Source organism: Hemicordylus capensis, chromosome 3 (assembly GCF_027244095.1).
Source record: "Hemicordylus capensis ecotype Gifberg chromosome 3, rHemCap1.1.pri, whole genome shotgun sequence".
In the NCBI taxonomy this organism is placed as follows: Eukaryota; Metazoa; Chordata; class Lepidosauria; order Squamata; family Cordylidae; genus Hemicordylus; species Hemicordylus capensis.
Window position 1 is genome coordinate 269,671,920 of NC_069659.1, and position 18,450 is coordinate 269,690,369.

Sequence of the window (18,450 nt, forward strand, 5' to 3'; positions counted from 1 at the left end):
AAGGATCAGCAGATCACACTCCCTCTGTCGATAGCCAGTTGGAGATCATCCATCAGGCCGGCCAAGACAATCACAACCCCACAGCACACACAAAAGCCAGTTTGAAATGTGTCTAGATAATCTGCATCATCCAAAACTTCCTGGAGCTGAGAGGCCACCACCCCCTCAACCACCTTGTCCAACCATGGAAGATTAGAAACAGGTCTGTAATTAGCCAACTCTGAGGGATCCAGTGTAGTTTTCTTCAAAAGTGGTCTAATAATAGCCTCCTTAAGACAAAGTGGCATCCTGCCCTCCCCCAGAGAAGCATTTATAATATTTATTGGACCCTATCCAATAATATGATTATCAGATTACCCTTGCCCAAGTTGGGCAAGGAAAGAACCACTTCTTTGCCACCCGCCCTGCCAGAGCATAGGTCTTCAAATGTGCTCTGTATTGTGCCAAATCAGACTCACGCCGAGTCTTCCTCCACTTGTGCTCTAATTGTCTACCTCGCTGCTTCAGTTCCTGTAACTCATCTGAATACCATGGGGCTGTCTTTAAGGCAAGTGGGAGAGGACGCTTAGGAGCTATTGTGTCTACTGCTCTAGTGAGTTCATTATTCCATCTTTGTACCAGAGCATAGATAGAATCATTAGCAGAGTCAACCCTAAACCCTTCCAAGGCTTCTTGGAATCCTATTGGATCCAATAACCTCCACAGGCGGACCAGTCTAATAGTTCCTTCACCCCTGCAGAGGTGGATTGTGGCTGTAAGATCTACCTTAACCAGATGGTGAGCCATCCATGACAATGAGGAGATGACAGGAATCCCCACCCACAGAACACCACTGATCAGAGCAAGATACCAAATCGAGTGTGTGACCAGCATCATGTGTTGGATCAGAGACCAACTGGGATAGGCCCACAGCCATCATGGTTGCTATGAACTCTTGAGCCGCCCCCAACAATCCGGTCCAAAATTAACATTGAGTAAGTTCCCCACCAACAACAACCTGGGTGACTCCAATGCCAACTCAGCAACCAGGTCCGTCAGCTCAGTTAGGGACTCCACTGGGCAGCAGGGTGTTTGGTAGACCAGCAAAAGTCCCAGTGTATCCCTGGTCCCTAGGCTTAGGTACACACATTCAGTATAGGCCGAATTCCTGGCAGGGATCCTGGTAAGGGAGATTGTATTCGTAGAGACCACAGCCATCCCACCTCCCTGGCCACATCCTCACATGCTCTACCACGGAGTAACCCTCTGGCAGAAGATGGGACCAGACCGGACCACTAGCCTCTCCCGACCAGGTCTCTGTAATACATACCAGGTCAGCTCCTTCATCCATAATCAAGTCATGGACTACCTCAGATTTATTTTGAAACGACCTGGCAAAACATAGTAATAAGGTTAGGTGGGTGGGTGGGTGGCATTGCTCTCCAGAATCAAAGAGGTGGTAGGCCTGCTGGAAGAGGAAACAGCAACCAAATTTCTGAATTCCCTTCCCCTGTAACGGCCCATTGACCTACCAACGCCGTATGGTAGCCTACCAACGCCATATGGGTTAACCTCCCAGAGACAAAAGTTTGGGGCAGTGTACAAATTTGACTAATTAATAAAATAAATATCTTCATCGATTCCCCATCACCACTGGTATAGCTGCCCCAAGATCATCCCCCACCTCCCCATCTCTGTCCAGCCCAAGACACATACTTGTATCAGGCCTAAGTACTAGGCAACAATGAAGTCTTCCTTCCAGCAGTCCAAGGCAATACGTTGGCACCAGTCCCACCCCTGAAGGCTGCCACCAAAAGGCTGCCACCCCTTGGCGGCCGCCTGAAGGAAGCCTGCGCCAGCAGCTGCGGTTCACCCTAATAAAGGCCAGGAGATTAGAAGCCCAATGGGTGCAGCTCTCACCCCCACCAATCTAGCAGCGTGTCCACTGCTGCAGAATATCAAATACACAATTAGGGTTAGTTAACAAACAGGCTACAAAAAGGCAGAAAAGAGGATAGGAAAGCTTGGCCAGACCCTTTTCCCATCCAGAGAAGAGTGGAGTGTTGAAGCCAAATAAAAACTCCTTATGCCACAGCAGTCTTCCAGTTACCCTTCTCCTTATAGTTGCTTAATAAATATTTAACAGTTAAGAACATAAGAACAGCCCTGTTGGATCAGGCCCAACCAAGGCCTATCTAGGCCAGCATCCTGTTTCACACAGTGGCCCACCAGATGCGTCTGGGAAGCTGATATTGCTTAGCTGATAGGTTTTAGGGGGTGGCAACAGAGGCATAGGGAAAGCAGCGCCTAGGGCAAGCACTGAAATTGCGCCCCTGTCCAAACATCTGACACCCATCTTTCAGATAACCTTACCATAATATCAGCTCAAAAATACAAGTTCACACCCTTTCAGGAGAAACAGGTTGTAAGCAACACACACATACAACCACGCATGTGGCACATATGTGCTAGTCACCGTCCCAAGGAAACGCAGCACATCCATGTGCTGGGCATGCCTCCATAGAGCTAAGCAGTGAAAGCTCTCTTTAGCAAATGCTCTGCCACCTCAGCACACCTCACTACAAGTTCCTGCCTCCAAGAAATTCAAGGATGGGTTTTTTTTCTGTCCAAACAGCTTTTGCCTTAAAGGGAATTGGTTGCAATGGAAAATACTAGGGGCCCCAGACAATCTGAAATTATCCAGCAGCTTACAATAGGCTTGGATCCAGCAGCCTGATCAGGAAGAAGGTGGAAGTTGCAGCTAGCCACAGAACAGCAAAACAGTGTGATATTCAGTTTGTTGTGTTTTTTTAAAGCACCATACACGTTAAAGGCAGGCACTTTCCAAGTTTGAAATCCCACAAACCTTATAATCAGATTGGTTGACAATATGCAGATAAAGATAGAGCTCTGTATAGAGAATTAAACAGCATGCGAGTGAATATTTCTATTTTATTCCTTGCCTCTCCCTCTCACCCTTCAGTTTTGCCAGCTTACAAGGTATTAAACCAACATTGTCTTTTTAAGGGATGTTTTGTCCACTTACTTTTGTGCCATATATATTTCTGTTTTTTAAATGCTCGAGTCCCTTGCCAACAACTTTGCATTCTTCTGACTCCCTAGATCAGGGAAAAATCTAGACTTGGGTCTTGCAGAGGCCATTTGAGCATGTGCAGTGGCCATTTTTGTTTTCAGCAGCCTTTTTATAATTTTGAAAAAATGGCCACTGCAGATGCTCAAATGGTCCCTCGAGGTCCTATGCCTTGCCAGGCCTCACAGAGGCCTTCTGAGCATCTGCGGCAACCTCCAAAATGGCCGTTGCACTGATCTTTGTAGGCCCAAACAGGCCTGAAAATTAGCCCAAGACAGGCTGCAGCAGTTATCCAAGAGGCCAGTGGGGAGAGGGGGAACTTTTGCAGACTGCCCCCTGCCCGCAGCCCTTAGGAAGCCCCCTGAAGGGGCTAAAGGTTAAAAAAAAAAATTAATTAAAAAAATCTGTGAATTGGGGAGGGGGTGGGGGGCAGCATGGCACTGGCGCTCTCCCCCCCAGTGGCGCCTAGGGCACGTGCCCTGGCTGCCCCCACCCTAGCCATCAACCATTTGCAAACTGCTTATCTTTCGAATTAATTTTATTTTCTGTGAATTTCTTACATAGATAATTTTGAAAGGGCTTGAGTAAAGGTAACTGAATATATGAACTGTAAACATCAACAGAACTATTATAAACATTATGCACATAAAATATATGAGTATTTGGGAGTAAGACCCATTGAGCTCAGTGGGTCAACTTAAGCATTTATAGGTTCATGCTGTAAGTGTCTGTGGAGAAGCAGTAATCCTGGATTTAATTGCATGGGTGCCTTCCTATGGTATTACAGGCACCACACATAATGCATTTAGTTCCTAGCATTGAACTCCTGTTTGTTATGTAGTGCAGTCTTACAATGTTTCATTCAGGAGGAAGTCCTGCGGTGCTGAATGGGGCTTACAGCACAATCCTAAGCATAAGCATATGCATAATCCTAAGAGAGCCAGTGTGGGACAGTGGTTAGAGTGATGGGCTAGGACTGGGGAGACCTGAATTTAAATCCCTATTCAGCCATAAATCTCAGTGAGGCTATTCTCACTACCGCTGAAAAGCGGGCTGAGCCCAGCCCACTTTCCAGCAGTTGTGAGACCCAGAGGGTTCGCGGTTGAACTTGGTGGTTCAGGAGCAGCTAGCCCACCTAAATACCCCTCCCCTCGAGCTTAATGGGCTGTGCGTTTAGGACTGCTACCCAAAGAGCAAGTCTAGCTGACCTGCGTGGGACTTACTTCCAGAAAGACTTTGTGCTGGTAATCTATGTAATGTAAATTTCAAAGATCTAATGGCAGCAATCCGATGCATCCTGATCTAGGAATAATCTTCACTGAACGCAGCAGGAGTCACTATAAGTGAATAAAGTGAGAATAGGGCTATAGATAATTTTATAATGCTTAGAAAGAAAGTCTCCTAGAGCCCTCTTCACATTGTGCCTAACGCATGTATGACCTCTGTAATGTGTACGCACATACATGTTCAGCGCATGTTCGCGAGTGCACCTCCTATATGCACCTTGCATTAGAGCGGGTTTGCAACCAGGTTCATGCTTAAATTGAACGCATGTACATCCATTCATACAGAAACATGTACATGTGTATGCAAACACAAGGAGATGTTTGAAAAGATCTAAGGTTTCTACCTGGTCTGACACGTTCTACAGGCCTGACACGTTTCATTTGGAAGTATGAGGGCTTTCGTGCAGTCATTATTTCTTAGCTTCAAATAAATATATAACTTCAAATAAGTATTATGTGAATTGCAGAAGTGAGCTTTGGTCCCCCTCAGCAAAGCAGCAATCCTGGAAGACAGCAGCACACTGTGATGCATCTACCTGTACAATTCATAATTGTGCATTTCACAGGCAGAGGCTGACATCCACACTGGTGGGTCAGGGCTGCTAGCAGGCGCGTAACGATGATCGGGCAAGGGGAGACAGTTGTCTGGGGGCCCCACAGCTTAGGGGGCACCCGAGAGACATGTCACGTGCCTCCCCCAACCAGCGCTGGCCCCAGCTTCCTTGATTAAGTGTATTTTTTAAAAATGGTTTTAAAAAATTCCATCTTTGTTCCGGAGCGCCGTATTTCCTGCCTGCTGCTGCCTCTGCCCACCCTCCACCCTTTTGCCTAGTTCTGTGGCCGATGGGGCTCCTCCTCTTTCCCCACCCATTGGCTGCTGCTGGTGCAGAGAAACGCGCATGCTCAGTTGCTGCTGCTGCCTAGCGCGTGCTGCCGAGGAAGGAAGAGGAGGTCGCTGCCGCGCCATTATTCCTAGTGCTGCCCACCAACGAATCAATCTAGCAGCAAGCAAGCTAGAAAGCTAGGATCTACCATTACATTAAAAAAAAAATGGAGCGGCAAGAGGCTCAGGAATCAGGTAAGGTTAGTTATGCACATTCGGGACGGGGATGGGGTGGGATCAAGAGACCCCGTTGCTCTCCTTTGCAACAGTAGTTGGGCATCTCTCCAGGTTCACCAGAAGTGCTTTACTTTACTAGCAATAAAAATAGTAATGCATTGCCACTTGCACACACGGCTAGCTATGCCCTGGGCACTCTTAAGAACAACAACTTCTTAAGACATGTAGGAGGAGTGTCGGCAGGAAGACTTCTCAGATTAGTTAGCGACACAGTGACGAGGGAAGGAGGAAAGGTGCACGTTGGGGCTAATGCAGTTGGTTTTTACTAAGAGGAGGAAGATTGTGTTCATCTCCCTATGGCCCGCGCGTCCCCCGTCTGTTCTCCGCCCACCCCGCATGGTCCCCGCTTCTTTCCTCCTGCCCGGCTGCTTCTCCCCTTCTCCCGGCCTGTTCTCCGCCCGCCCGCCCGCATGGTCCCCCACTCTCCTTCCCCCTCCCTGCCCGCATGGTTCCCCGTTCTCCTTTCCCCTCCCTGGCCACCCACATGGTCCTTGCTTTCCTCCCCCGCCCGCCCGCATGGCTGCCTCTCCACAGCCACGGTTCCTGGCTGGGCCGGCTTTCCTCCTCCTGGCCCGTGCTTTGCCCGCCCATCTGGTCCCCGCTTTGTGCCGCCCGCCTGTCTGCCCACTCCCCGCTTTGTGCGACCCGCCCGCCCAGTCCCCGCTTTGTGCCACCCGCCTGCCCAGTCCCCGCTTTGTGCCGCCCGCCCGCTCCCTGCTTTGTGCCGCCTGTCCGCCCGCCCGCTCCCTGCTTTGTGCTGCCCACCCGCCCAGTCCCCGCTTTGTGGTAGGCGGTGATGGCAGGTGGGGGGGGCATTTTAAAATCTTGTCTCTGGGCCCCCTCCAACCTTGTTACGCCCATGGCTGCTAGGTAGCATAAGACTAGAAGCTGGGACAGGGAGATACAGGCAACCAGTCGGGCATCAGGGATCAAAACTGGTAGGCAAAGGGGAAAGGCATGTAAGGCCTTCCAGGTCCTGCACTGGCAGCCTTGTTTTGGCCTCAGAGTTAAGCCTAGGAGAGGGGAGGTTCTAAGAATCCGAATATGCCGAGTGTGTGTGTGTGTGTGTATGAATGAAATGGCATCCTGTCCCCAAAGGGCTCACAGTCTTAAAAAAGAAACATAACATAGACCAGCAACAGCCATTGGAGGGATACTGTGCTGGGGATGAATACGGCCAGTTGTTCTCCCCCTGCTAAGTAAAGAGAACCACCATTTTTAAAAAGATGCCTGTTTGCTCAGTTAGCGCCACCTGGATCCCCTTCCTCCTAGTGGGCGTGGCCCTGGTCTTGTCTAAAGCCCTCGTCCAACACCTGTCATCATCATCATCATCTGGCTGTCATTTAAATAGCTCTCTGCATGCGTCACAACTGCCTGCAGGGGTGGGGCCCTCAGCATCGCCCTGCATGGAAGGCACGAGACACCGGACCGAAAGAACGCCTGCTGGATCAGGCCCAAGGCCCATCTAGTCCAGCATACTGTCTCACACAGTGGCCAACCAGATGCCACAGGAAGCCTACAGCAGGAGTTGAGGGCATGTCCTCTCTCCTGCTGTTACTGCCCTGCAACTGGTACTCAGAGGAATCCTGCCTTTGAGGTTGGTGGTGGCCTATAGCCCTCCGACTAGTAGCCGTTAATAGACCTCTCCTCCATGAAGTTATCCAAACCCCTCTTAAAGCCTTCCAGGTTGTTGACTGTGAATTTACCCAGTCTACGTGTGGGTAATTGAAGTCACCCATTATTACTGCCCGGCCCCTGCCTCTTCTTGAAGCCTCCCTGATTTCCTCCTGCAACTCCCAGTCACTGTCAGCGTTTTGATCTGGAGGGCGATAGCACGTCCCCAGTAGCACATTTCCTTTCAGGACTTGTATTATCACCCACAGGGTTTCTGTGGAGGACTCCAGTCTACCTAGTTTTCTAGCTTGTTAGATTCTATCCCTTCTTTAACATACAATGCTACTCCACCTCCAAGGGGCCCCTCCCTGCCCTGTTATAACTGTGTCCCACTGGTTCTCACTGTTCCACCATGTTTCTGTTATGCCCACTAAATCTATTTCTGTGTTAGCAACCAAGCATTCCAGTTCACGCTTCTTAGCTCGGAGGCTTCTGGCATTGGCATATAAGCAAGCACCTATATGCTGAATCTCTTCCCTGATGTCTGCTATCTTTCTTTTGACTCTTTGACCAGCTGGCACAGCCTTCTGTCTGCTCTTTATGTGCTTCTGTTTTATCTGAATCCTTTGCACCTCACACTTTAAGGGATGGCATTTGCTGAACCGGATACTGTCCAGCTCCTATCGGCTATTCCCCAGGCGTCATTTTATTTATTTATTATTTACTATATTTATTTGATTTATATACCGCCCTTCCTAAATGGCTCAGGGCGGTTTACAGTTAAAACAAACCACTAAAACAATAAAGAGCTAAAACAAATTAAAAACAATATAACAGCAATTAACAATTTAAAAACATTTTAAAACAACGATTAAACAATTACAGTGATTAAAAGCCCCCAAATCAGGTTAGAATATTAAAACAGATTTAAAAACCCTGGAAAGCCAGGCCAAACAAATACATTTTAAGGGCTCTACTGAAGGCTAATAGAGAATTCAAATTGCGGATTTCTGCAGGGAGCGTATTCCATATCCCCAGAGCAGCTATAGAGAAGGCCCACCTCCGAGTTGCCACCAGAAGTGCTGGTGGTAACTGGAGACGAATCTCCTCAGATGACCTTAATGTGCTGTGGGAATCACACAGAAGAAGGCGCTCTCTAAGGTAAGTCAGGCCTAAGCCGTTCAGGGCTTTAAAGATAATAACCAGCACTTTGTATTTTGCACAAAAACATATCGGCAGCCAGTGCAATTGTTTCAGAATAGGCGTAATATGGTCTCTCCGGGTTGCCCGGAGACCATGTTACGAGCATTTTAAAAGCTGCTCTGCAACCTTTTTTATTTTAAGCACCAGCAGTCTGGTTCCATCTTGGTTCAAGTGCAGCCCGTCCCTTTTGTACAGGCCTTGGTTGCCCCAAAATGTGTTCCAGTGCCTAACAAATCTAAACCCCACCTCCCGGCACCAGTGTCTCATCCACACATTGAAACTTGTCATCTCTGCCTGTCTCACTGTACCTGTGCGTGGAACAGGTAGCATTTCTGAGAATGCTACCTTGGGGGTCCTGGACTTCAAAATGCTACCTATCAGCCTAAATTTAGCTTCCAGGACCTTCCGACTACATTTCCCCACATCGTTAGTGCCGACGTGCACCACGACAGCTGTCTCCTCCCCAGCACTGCCTAAGAGCCTATCTAGATGCTGTGTGATGTCCGCAGTCTTCACACCAGGCAGTCAAGCCACCGTGTGACCAACATGCGGGTCACAAATCCATCTCTCTATACCTCTAATGATCGAATCGCCCACTACAAGGAGCCCCCCATCCCCCAGAGGAGTATCCCGTGCAAAAGAATATGGGTTCATAATCCATGGAAGGGGTCCCTTCTAAAGGAGCAGTTCCCTCTTTTTCAGACCAATGTCCTCCTTGCCCGAGACCTTCAGTCTTCCTGACAGAAGTGGCGCTATCAGCCCTGGAGTGGGATACCTCTACCATGTCCCTATAGGTCTCGTTCTCATGCCTCTCTGTCTCTTTGAGCTTCTCCAGATCCACAACCTTGTTCTCGAGGGAATGAACTTGTTCCCTGAGAGCCAGGAGAGTCTTGCACCGAGCACACAGCCATGACTTCTGCCCATGGAGCAAATAGTCATACACTGGGAAATGCCCCCTCTCCTGCTGGCTTTCTAGCTTCATACTGGTTTTGTTGGCTGTTTACAGTATTTAGAGATAGTTTATTTGAAGGATAGGTCTCAGCTGTAATGGTCAGCTATTTAACTGTCCAAACAGCCTTTCTCAGGAATATGAGGGAGGGATTTGTACTTACGTTCTCTTCTCCACCGAACTCCTTGTGATCACAGGGGCTTGTTCCAGGCTCTCCCGCACAGTTCCCGCTAAACTCCCGCTAAACTCCAATGTCCCTTTCCACTATGCTCTGTTTGCTATGCTCTCAAGCCTTCACCTCTTATGTAGAGAGTAGGCTTCCAACTGAGACACAGGATGTGGGTCAAAGGAATGTGGGGCTTTCCCCAGCCCTAGCTGACTCCATTCCCTCCAGGCAGGGACAAACTAAAACACAGCCCTCTGCAAGAGGCGCTTGCTTTTCCTAAGAGTCTCTAATTGATCCCTGCGTCTCGTGACACGCCACTGTTGGGGGGTCAGCGGGGGTTGGTTACACAGCTCTTCTTCCGATTGGTCTTTCACTATTTCTGCTGCCTCAGGTTGTTGTGCCTGCTCAGAGTCATTATCCACAGCTGTTTCATGAATACTGACAGCCGGGCTCTGCCCCTCAGACACTCCTGCATCACCTGGAAAGTTGACAGCTTCCCCTTCCTCCTCGCTGTCGGAGATCGAGGGCATGACAAGCAGTGCATGAATGCCCATGACATTTATTGGAGACAAAGGGTGATGTGCACATGACACACGTGCCCCAACAGTGGGTCCCATCCCTGTGCCCCCATCTGCTCCACTCCACTCACTTCCCAATAGAAGGCAAGCAGAGAGTCAGGAGTCAGGGACAAACAAGGAGCCAAAAATAAGAAACATGCAAGAAGGAAGAACCTTGAAACTGAGGCAAGGTCTGTGTAGACAAGAAGCCTCTAAGCCAATAATGGGCTTCACCAGGTGGGGCCAACATAGGGCCTGGAGATTCAAAAGTTTTTGCTGTACAGAAGGTCACCAAAAGGGTCAGTGACAAGCAAAGTCTCAACCCCAGGGAAGTGCTGACATCCAGAGTAACTCTGAGCTATAGCAAAACGAATGGTTTTTGCCAATCTCCCCTTCCCTTTGAAGCTCACTGTGCTTCTGGAAAATATGTCCCTGTGGACTGCACAGCCCTCTGAGACATATTTTTGGGATGCAGAGTGGGCTCCTGAGGGAAGGGAGTAAACAGCAAAAATTGCTGCTTCCCGCTTGTGTGACAGTCCAACATTACTTTGGATGTTTGTACCATTGTATCATTGCAGTGCTAGTGTGGATGTCAGCCAGTATTCTTAATTGTGCTGCAATTGTATGTTTCAAAACATTATATTCAGTGTTTATTCTAGGTTGGGTTTTTTCTCCCTCCTCTAATTTTCTTCCAGTCAGAGCTGTCATTTCATTGCCTAGATAGGCAAAATCCACAATAGTGGGAGTGGCTGATTATGAAAAATCATGTTAATGTTTCTAATCAAATAGTAAAGTTTTTTAAAAGATTCAGTATTATTATATCTGCTATTTAATCATAGATGTTCTTTGATTATGAATGAGTTTTGATTAGTTGGTTTTCAGTGCAGAGAGACATAGAGCCCATATTTATTCCTATATATTATGCCAGAGCTATCATTTGGTACAGACTGATTTGATGGGAAATTTGCATCATTTCAGCAGACAGAATATTTTAAACGTATTCATTATGTTAATTATATATGCAAATAGTTACTGCCATTTTATTCTTTAATATTTTCTATTAAGCCTTGTTTGTCAGTGTACAATTATCTTTCACCATACTCACAAAGATGCATACAGAATCTATCTGCTGTGCAAATTATAAATACTCTATACTCTTCCTGGTTGCTGTGTAGTGTCTCCAAACCCCACACTTGGATTGCTACATAGATTGCAACCATAGATTGCAAATAAATATTTTATTTATTCAGTGATGTTTGTATTTCTACCTCACCAGAGTGGAGTGGCTTGCAACAACATATATGAAAATATCCATATCATTCCTAAAAACAAAAGAGATTAGAACAGAATTGCACTACATGAAATTGTCAAAAGCAGCAAAACATAGAAGACATCAATATCCATATTCAAATTTTTCAGCAGCTGATGAATTACTTAAACCAGATAGTTCATACTATCAAAAAAGTGAACATTATCCGTGCACAATATCAAAAAAGTGAACAGTAGTTGAAAAAGAGAGCCTTTTAAAGCACCCATTTAAAAGAAAAGATGGAATTGCCCTGAGGAACTCTTCCAGGGAGGCACTTTCAGAGCGCGGGGGGGGGGGGGGGCAACCATCTGCCCTCATCTCCACCAGCCTCACCTCCAACAAAGAAGGGACTTGGAGCACTGACATGCTCAGAGAGGTGAGGCTCATAGCTCATTCTATCTCAAGGACTCAGAGTGAACAGCATGATGCAAATTATTCTACCCTCTCCCTTGCCAGCAAAACCAGGTTGGAATAAAAAGCAAAGCGTCAGGGAAAAACCAATGGCTTCTGTTAATAGGGTTGACAAGCAAATTCAGTATGCATATTGAAAGCACAGATATGCATTCCCAGAAAATACTGGTAATATCCACAAATCCCACCCCCTTGTGTCTGCAAAGGAGCAACAGGAATTCCAGTCCTAATGCTTAGTATTCCATGCTTTGTGTTTGCTCACTGGTAGCGTGTTGCCCCCTATTATGAGTTAAGTTTTTTGCCATGGGTTTTAACTGTTATGTGTAAAAATGCTGCATTTTCAGATGTTCCAAGCAATCAGAATGTAGATGCACCACATTTGAGCACAGCCCTCAGGAACCTACTTTTGGGTTATATAGAATGCATGTGAGGGTAAGAGGGGGTTGTCAAAAATTGCTTCCCCTCCCATGTGAGCATCTGTGCTTTGGAAGCAGGGCCACATGTTCACATCATCACTGCATATGTCAGCCAATGAGACTTGAAATTAATCTGACTTGGTTATAATCAGCTTAGTCTGGATGCCGTCCATGGATGATATGGTACAACGAAATAGAGTCTGTGCTTTTGTTGTGTATGGTTAGACATGTGAACAATGAATCACAATCAATTTCAGAAAGAAACTAATTTTTACAAAATCAGGAAAGAGTTTCCTCCAGCCTTGCTGAATCCCTACTTCCCACCAAAATTTTGAAAGGCAGATTCAACTCCTACATCAACATGAAGAAGTTACCTATTGAATGACCAAAGTTTGTTGGGCTGCTATGTGCTTAAAACACATTGCAGATTGAATCACAGACTTATCATGCTCTTGAATGAAGGATGATAGACACCATGCTGCTGCACATTGATTCTTCAATAGACAGTGTTGCTTAAACATTATCAATCTAGTTTCTCTCCAGTGCTGAAGATCAATACATCACATAACTCAGAAAAATTTGTTACAAATGACTTCTGCTCCTGAATATATATGCAGTCTGCCTTTTACTGCTATCTGTTCTTGGAGGCTGATTTTTAAAATAATTTGCCACCTAACTAGCACAGTGAAGAACTCATAGCCGCCGGTTTATAGAGCTGCAAAATTTCCTCTTTCCAGGCTTCATCTCATCTGTAAATGTGATTCAAATGGGAAAGGCAGTGACCTGGTGGGCAGAGAGATGGATTGGATGTGTGTCCAAGTTCCATCTCTTGCTATTGTCTCATTGCATGCTGAGCATTAGGAAATTGAGTAAACGGCAGAAAAGTAGGGTGTCCGAAAGAACTGGAAACATGATCCTTATGGATGGATAACAGGAAGGCCTGTGGGTGACTGGGAGGTACCTGCAGACTTGGGCGTCTCAGACCCATAATCCTGGCAGCCAGGTTAAGGGTGCATTTGTGCACTTAACCTGAGCTAAGAGCCTGGATTTGGTGCTGGTTTGACGCTGTGACTGGGATCTGCAAGGATCCCAGCAGTCCTCATGGGCAGTCAAGCTCAGGCTTGGCCGCCCAAGCCTGGGCTTGGCTGCTTTTGAGAACAGCCCCAAAGAGTCACAGAATAAACTAACAACATTCACCATTAGATAGGAACATAGGAAGCTGCCATATACTGAGTCAGACCATTGGTTTATCTAGCTCAGCATTGTCTTCACAAACTGGCAGCGGCTTCTCCAAGGTTGCAGGCAGGAATCTCTCTCAGCCCTATTGTGGAGATGCCAGGGAAGGGACTTAGAATCTTCTACTCTTCCCAGAGTGGCTTCATCCCCTGAGGGGAATATCTTGAAGTGCTCACACATGTAGTCTCCCATTCATATGCAACCAGGGCATACCCTGCATAGCTAAGGGGACAAGTCATGCTTGCTACCACAAGACCAGTTCTCCTCCTAGACAGAACCTATTCCACAATCCCTTTCCCTTCCTAACAAATGAAAATATTAAATTGACTCCTCACCAGCCTTTCACTCCTGAAGGGCTGAATGAAAAGGTACTGGGAATGAGTTCCACTGTCATCCACACTGGCGCTCATCCCAGAGTACAGAAAAAATAAATAAATAGAAAAATTAAAATTTGTATATGATGAAGTAAGACCCAAGCTAGAGTAGGGACTTTGTCTTGGTTGCCAACATATGTTTTTTCACCATGCTCAGTCACAGGCTCAAGTAACATCAGGGGCACATTGCAACATTTTGTCGCGAGTCCATACTTGTTAATAAACTAAACTAAGTTAGACTCTCTCTATAAAATGATGGGGGAGGAGGGCTGATTTATGGTGACCCAAGGAAGATTGTGGAACTGTGAGGCTCTCCACGCAAGCAGTGCGGAGAGCCTTACTGGGCTCTGTGGGGAAAGCAGGCTTAACCCGCTCTCCTTAACCTGCTGGGTGTCCTGATCAGCCATCCACCCGATGGAGCCAGTAGGGACTGCAGGAATTGGGGGCTGCCTGGCCCCCGGAAGTCCCAGGATGCCCCGCGCAAGTACTGGGGAGACCCCTGAGACCAGGAGGCTTGTTTTAGCCTGCCAGCAGGGGTCTCTGCGCGAGTCACCGTGGTGCAGAGCTGCGCCGTGGTGACTCACAATCAGGGAAACAGGGTTAGTGGAGCACTCGCTCCGCTAACCCCGTTTAAGGGGAAGGCTTCTTTGGCAGGCTAGCTTCCAGAGAACTACCGGGCTCGCCCGCAAGCCCGGTGGTTCTCACAATGGGAAAAAAACTGGGCTGGGCTCCTTTAGCCTGGTTTCCCCCTATCGTGAGAATAGCCTCTGTATCTTGCAATTTTAAAAGGCAGCTTTACAAATGAGAAGTAATTAGATTCCCCCACCCCACCAATGTTCAACTTGGTGAAATCCTACTAATGGGCAAATTTGGACAATCAGCAGCCTCAACACATGACCAGGATGAGACTGTGCCCAGAGTGTGCCTGTCCTGACATCACTGAAGTACATCCCAGTGTGTGTATTGGGAAGTCCTTTAATCACGTGGGAGATGGGGCGTAACTATAATAGGGCAAGGGAAACAGTTGTCAGGGGGCCCACTGCCTGAGGGGCCTCCCAGAGGCAAGTCACATGACTGACTCCCCCAGCCACGCATATATATATATATATATATATATATATATATATATATATATATAATTTTACTATGTTTTTTGTAACCACTATTCAGCCTTATTTAAGATTTCTTTACTTCATGAGCTGAGCTTCAGTGAGGTGGGGGGCATTTTAAAATCTTCTCTCTGGGCCCACTCCAACCTTGCTACGCCCCTGCATGGGAGGGCTTTAAACAGGGGTTTCGACCACATGGAGAAGGTTGATGCAGATGAACAGCCCCCTCAGGCTATTAATGGATGCTCTGACAGTGCGTTAAGATGTACTTCAGCTTCAGTGGCGTCAGGGCAGGCATTCTTTGGGCACAAACTTGTTCCGGTCATTTGTTGAGGCCAGTGATTGCCCCAGGTTAACCCACCCTTATTTAATGACAGGCCTGGAAATATTATAGAAGCCTTATTGCCAGAATATGTAACAAGTTGATGCTGCTGCCAAGTAGTTAGGATTTTTTTTTTAAGCCCACTAAGGAGAAATGGTAATGTTAGTTCTGTGGGTTGCTTTCATCCCTAGAATATAATTAGTATCCTGCCATTTCATTCTTGAATTGTAAGAGGTTGTGTCACGAGCTCAGTAGGCCATGATGAGCCATGGATTGGCCTTTGGCTGAGTCAGGCACTTTAATGCTGAAGCCCCTTCATGTCATATTCTTCTTAGGTTTGCCTCTTCTTTTTTAATAGTTATATCTCACTGGATTACATCTCAGAGCTTGTCAGAATACACCAGTTTTGCCTTCTTTTCACTTGCAACCCACAGAAACAAACACATTCCTTTTATCCATTAATACTGAAATCTGCAGCACATTTGCTGGGGAATAAATCTATGAAGTACAACATACATAGGATAAGGAATCCTATACCTAAACTTTGCCCAGATGTCATGTAATTCTTATAGACCGTTCCTTTTGATTGGCGACTTCCTAGCATTTAAATTTCCTCACAGGTTGAGCATGGCTGTTTCTTCTCTTTGGTGTGATAATGGATAATGGCAAGCAAGTCATAGAGATGTACATTTTGACTAACAAACCATAAGTGCTTTGATAGATTGCTGGGGTACAATGGGAGTCCTCTCATAAGTCCTCCAATACCCCTGTGTGTGCTCCTTTGCACAAGAGCCCTTAGAATCAGGAGTACTCTGCATGTTCTGGAAGGACTCTGCCAGGTTATAAACACATAGCTGATCCTCACTGATGTGTTTCCAATCTTGCAGTTTTCCCAGAGCGTTCCAGACTCTTGAGCAATAACAAATATGCAAGTGGGCAAGGGGAGTTCGGGAACCACATGGCCCCTGGAAGCTCCATTATGCCCTGCAGGAGCGCACAGGGCATACTGGAAAGACCCCCGAGCTGGGAGGCTGCTTTTAAGCCTCCCAGTCAGGGGTCTACTTGTGAGTAGCCATGGTGCGGAGCTGCGCCGTGGCTACTCACGATCCAAAAAAATGGGTTTGCGGTTAAACCTGGTTTAAGGGGCGGGCTACTTGAGTGCATTACCCTCTCAGGAACCACGGGGCTCACAGCCGAGCCCGGTGGTTCTCACGGTAGTAGAAAATCGGGCTAGCGGTGGCTAGCCCGATTTTCTACAATCATGTGAATAGCCTTCTTGTGTATACAGTGGTCCCTCGACTTACGAAGTTAATCCGTTCCAAATGCACGTTCGTAGGTTGAAAATTTCGTAAGTCGAAAAGCGCACCCATGGAGGTCTGAAAAAATTCGTAAGTCGAGTAAGCCGCATCTAAAAATTCGTAAGTCAAGGAAACCGCATCTAAACCGCCAACGGTTTCCGTTCGTAGCTCGAAAAATTCGTAAGCATGCGGCCATTTTTGTCGCTCGTAAGTCGAAAACATCGGATGTCAAGTAGTTCGTAAGTCGAGGGTCCACTGTATAGGGCTATTGGTTTGTACATGTGAAGCTCCAAATCTATGGCCCTGACTAGCAGAATGGTTGATCCAGTTGTGCATTTGATGGTTGGATTCAAAGTTTTTTGTTCCATGAATGGAAGGAGCTTTCATTCTCGGAAGGAGAGTTCCATTCATAGAAGGGAACTCATCCTTCCATGAGTTAGCTCACCTGTCCCCTCCCTTGAATGGAAGCTACTTATGTTTATGGAGGAAAAACTTTGGTGATTTCCTTATTTGGGATAGGTGTGATTTTGATTTAATCAGTGAGTGACATCCTAATAAAGCACTAGTGCTCTGTGGGATGGTGCTGTGGATGGGATCAAGCAGCTCAACAGCAGTGATTACAAGTGACTGGGGAGGGTGGAATTTTGACAACCTCCCCTTCCCCTGCAAGTGTTCCGTGTCATCCAAAATAGTCCCCGAGGGTTCCACAGCCCTTAGGAACATATCTTGGTTGGGGAAATTGTCAAAATGTACACACACACCCCGCCAGAGAAGCACTGGTGGTAAGTTGAGAACTTTCCCACAGCACCAGTTGGTTGCATGGATCTAGGGCTGTCCTTAGGGCAGGGCGACTGGGGCGATTTCCCCAAGCCCCATGCTGGGGCTGCAGTGGGCACACTGGGCACACTGCAGTGCAGCCTGCCTTCCTCTCTCCCCCTGTCCCAGTCACTTATCTTTCCATGCGTGCAGTCCAGTCATACCTGATCTTTTTTGTGGATGTGCAGCACAGGCTTGAAATGTTCCCAGGGAAGCTGCTAGATCTCCTTCTCTAGGAAGGGAGCAGGCAGGCAAGCAGAGTGTCCAGCACTGGCTGCCCTTGCCCACCACAGCTCTCTGCAGACCCTCTGCCCAGCCCTGCCCAGCCTTTGCCGCTTAGTAATGGAGGTATGATGTGATTTCCTTTTTGTGGTTATTCCTCCCCCAACCCATGAATATTTAGGCATTGGCTTGCCATAGGGCTTTGGTATTGAGCAGAAATGTAGGGCAGGGTGGGAGGAATATGTATATTTAAATGTGGATTGGACAAATCAAAAAGTCCTATAAGTGGCTTGTTTCATGGCAGAAAATTACAAAAACTTCTGGAACAAACAATATGTGACACATATTTATTTATAAATGCACTATGCTCAAGTTGATTTGCAACCCAGAAGGTATGAGTGAGGACTGTGAAGCATGTGCTGTGCTTTTTATTTTTATTTCTTTAGAAATGCACTATATGTCCAAGCTGAATAAGACTGTGAAGGCACGGGCAGCTGCAGGAAAAGGAGGAGATGAGGTTATGGAAGTTTGAAAGGGAACTCTAAGGAGCATCCTTATAAACAGTGGGGCTGGCAAAGGGTTTAGCTGTTGGACTGTCTGGCATGCAAACCTGGTAACATTGGACCCTATTGAACCAATTTTATTTGTTACATTGATTTGCTGTTTTTGCCTATCGATTGCAGCACCACATACAGTGCTGGGTGGTGATATTTCTAACATTGAATAACTGGAGTGGGCGGTGGCGGGGGGGGGCTAGTCTTGGATGCAGGTGACTAGGGTACTTAAATGTAGGGCCATAAAATTTCTATAATGTGGGAATTTGGGAACGCGGGAAGCAATGTTGGTGTAGCATTGCCGCCATACTGAGAACTGAATTTTACAGCTTAACTAATAGTTGTTAAAGTTTTGAAATTCTTTTTAAGAGTATTTCTTTTTATATTTCTCTGGTTGCTTGTCTATTCAAGGTTTTGC

At 46.9% G+C, this 18,450-nt stretch overlaps 1 protein-coding gene across 1 annotated transcript in view; it reads left to right on the forward strand.

The window, feature by feature from the left end:
• Positions 1 to 18,450, forward strand: part of SHTN1 (shootin 1) — a 163,389-nt gene that overhangs the window by 18,782 nt on the left and 126,157 nt on the right. The gene's annotated exons all lie outside the window — the stretch shown is intronic.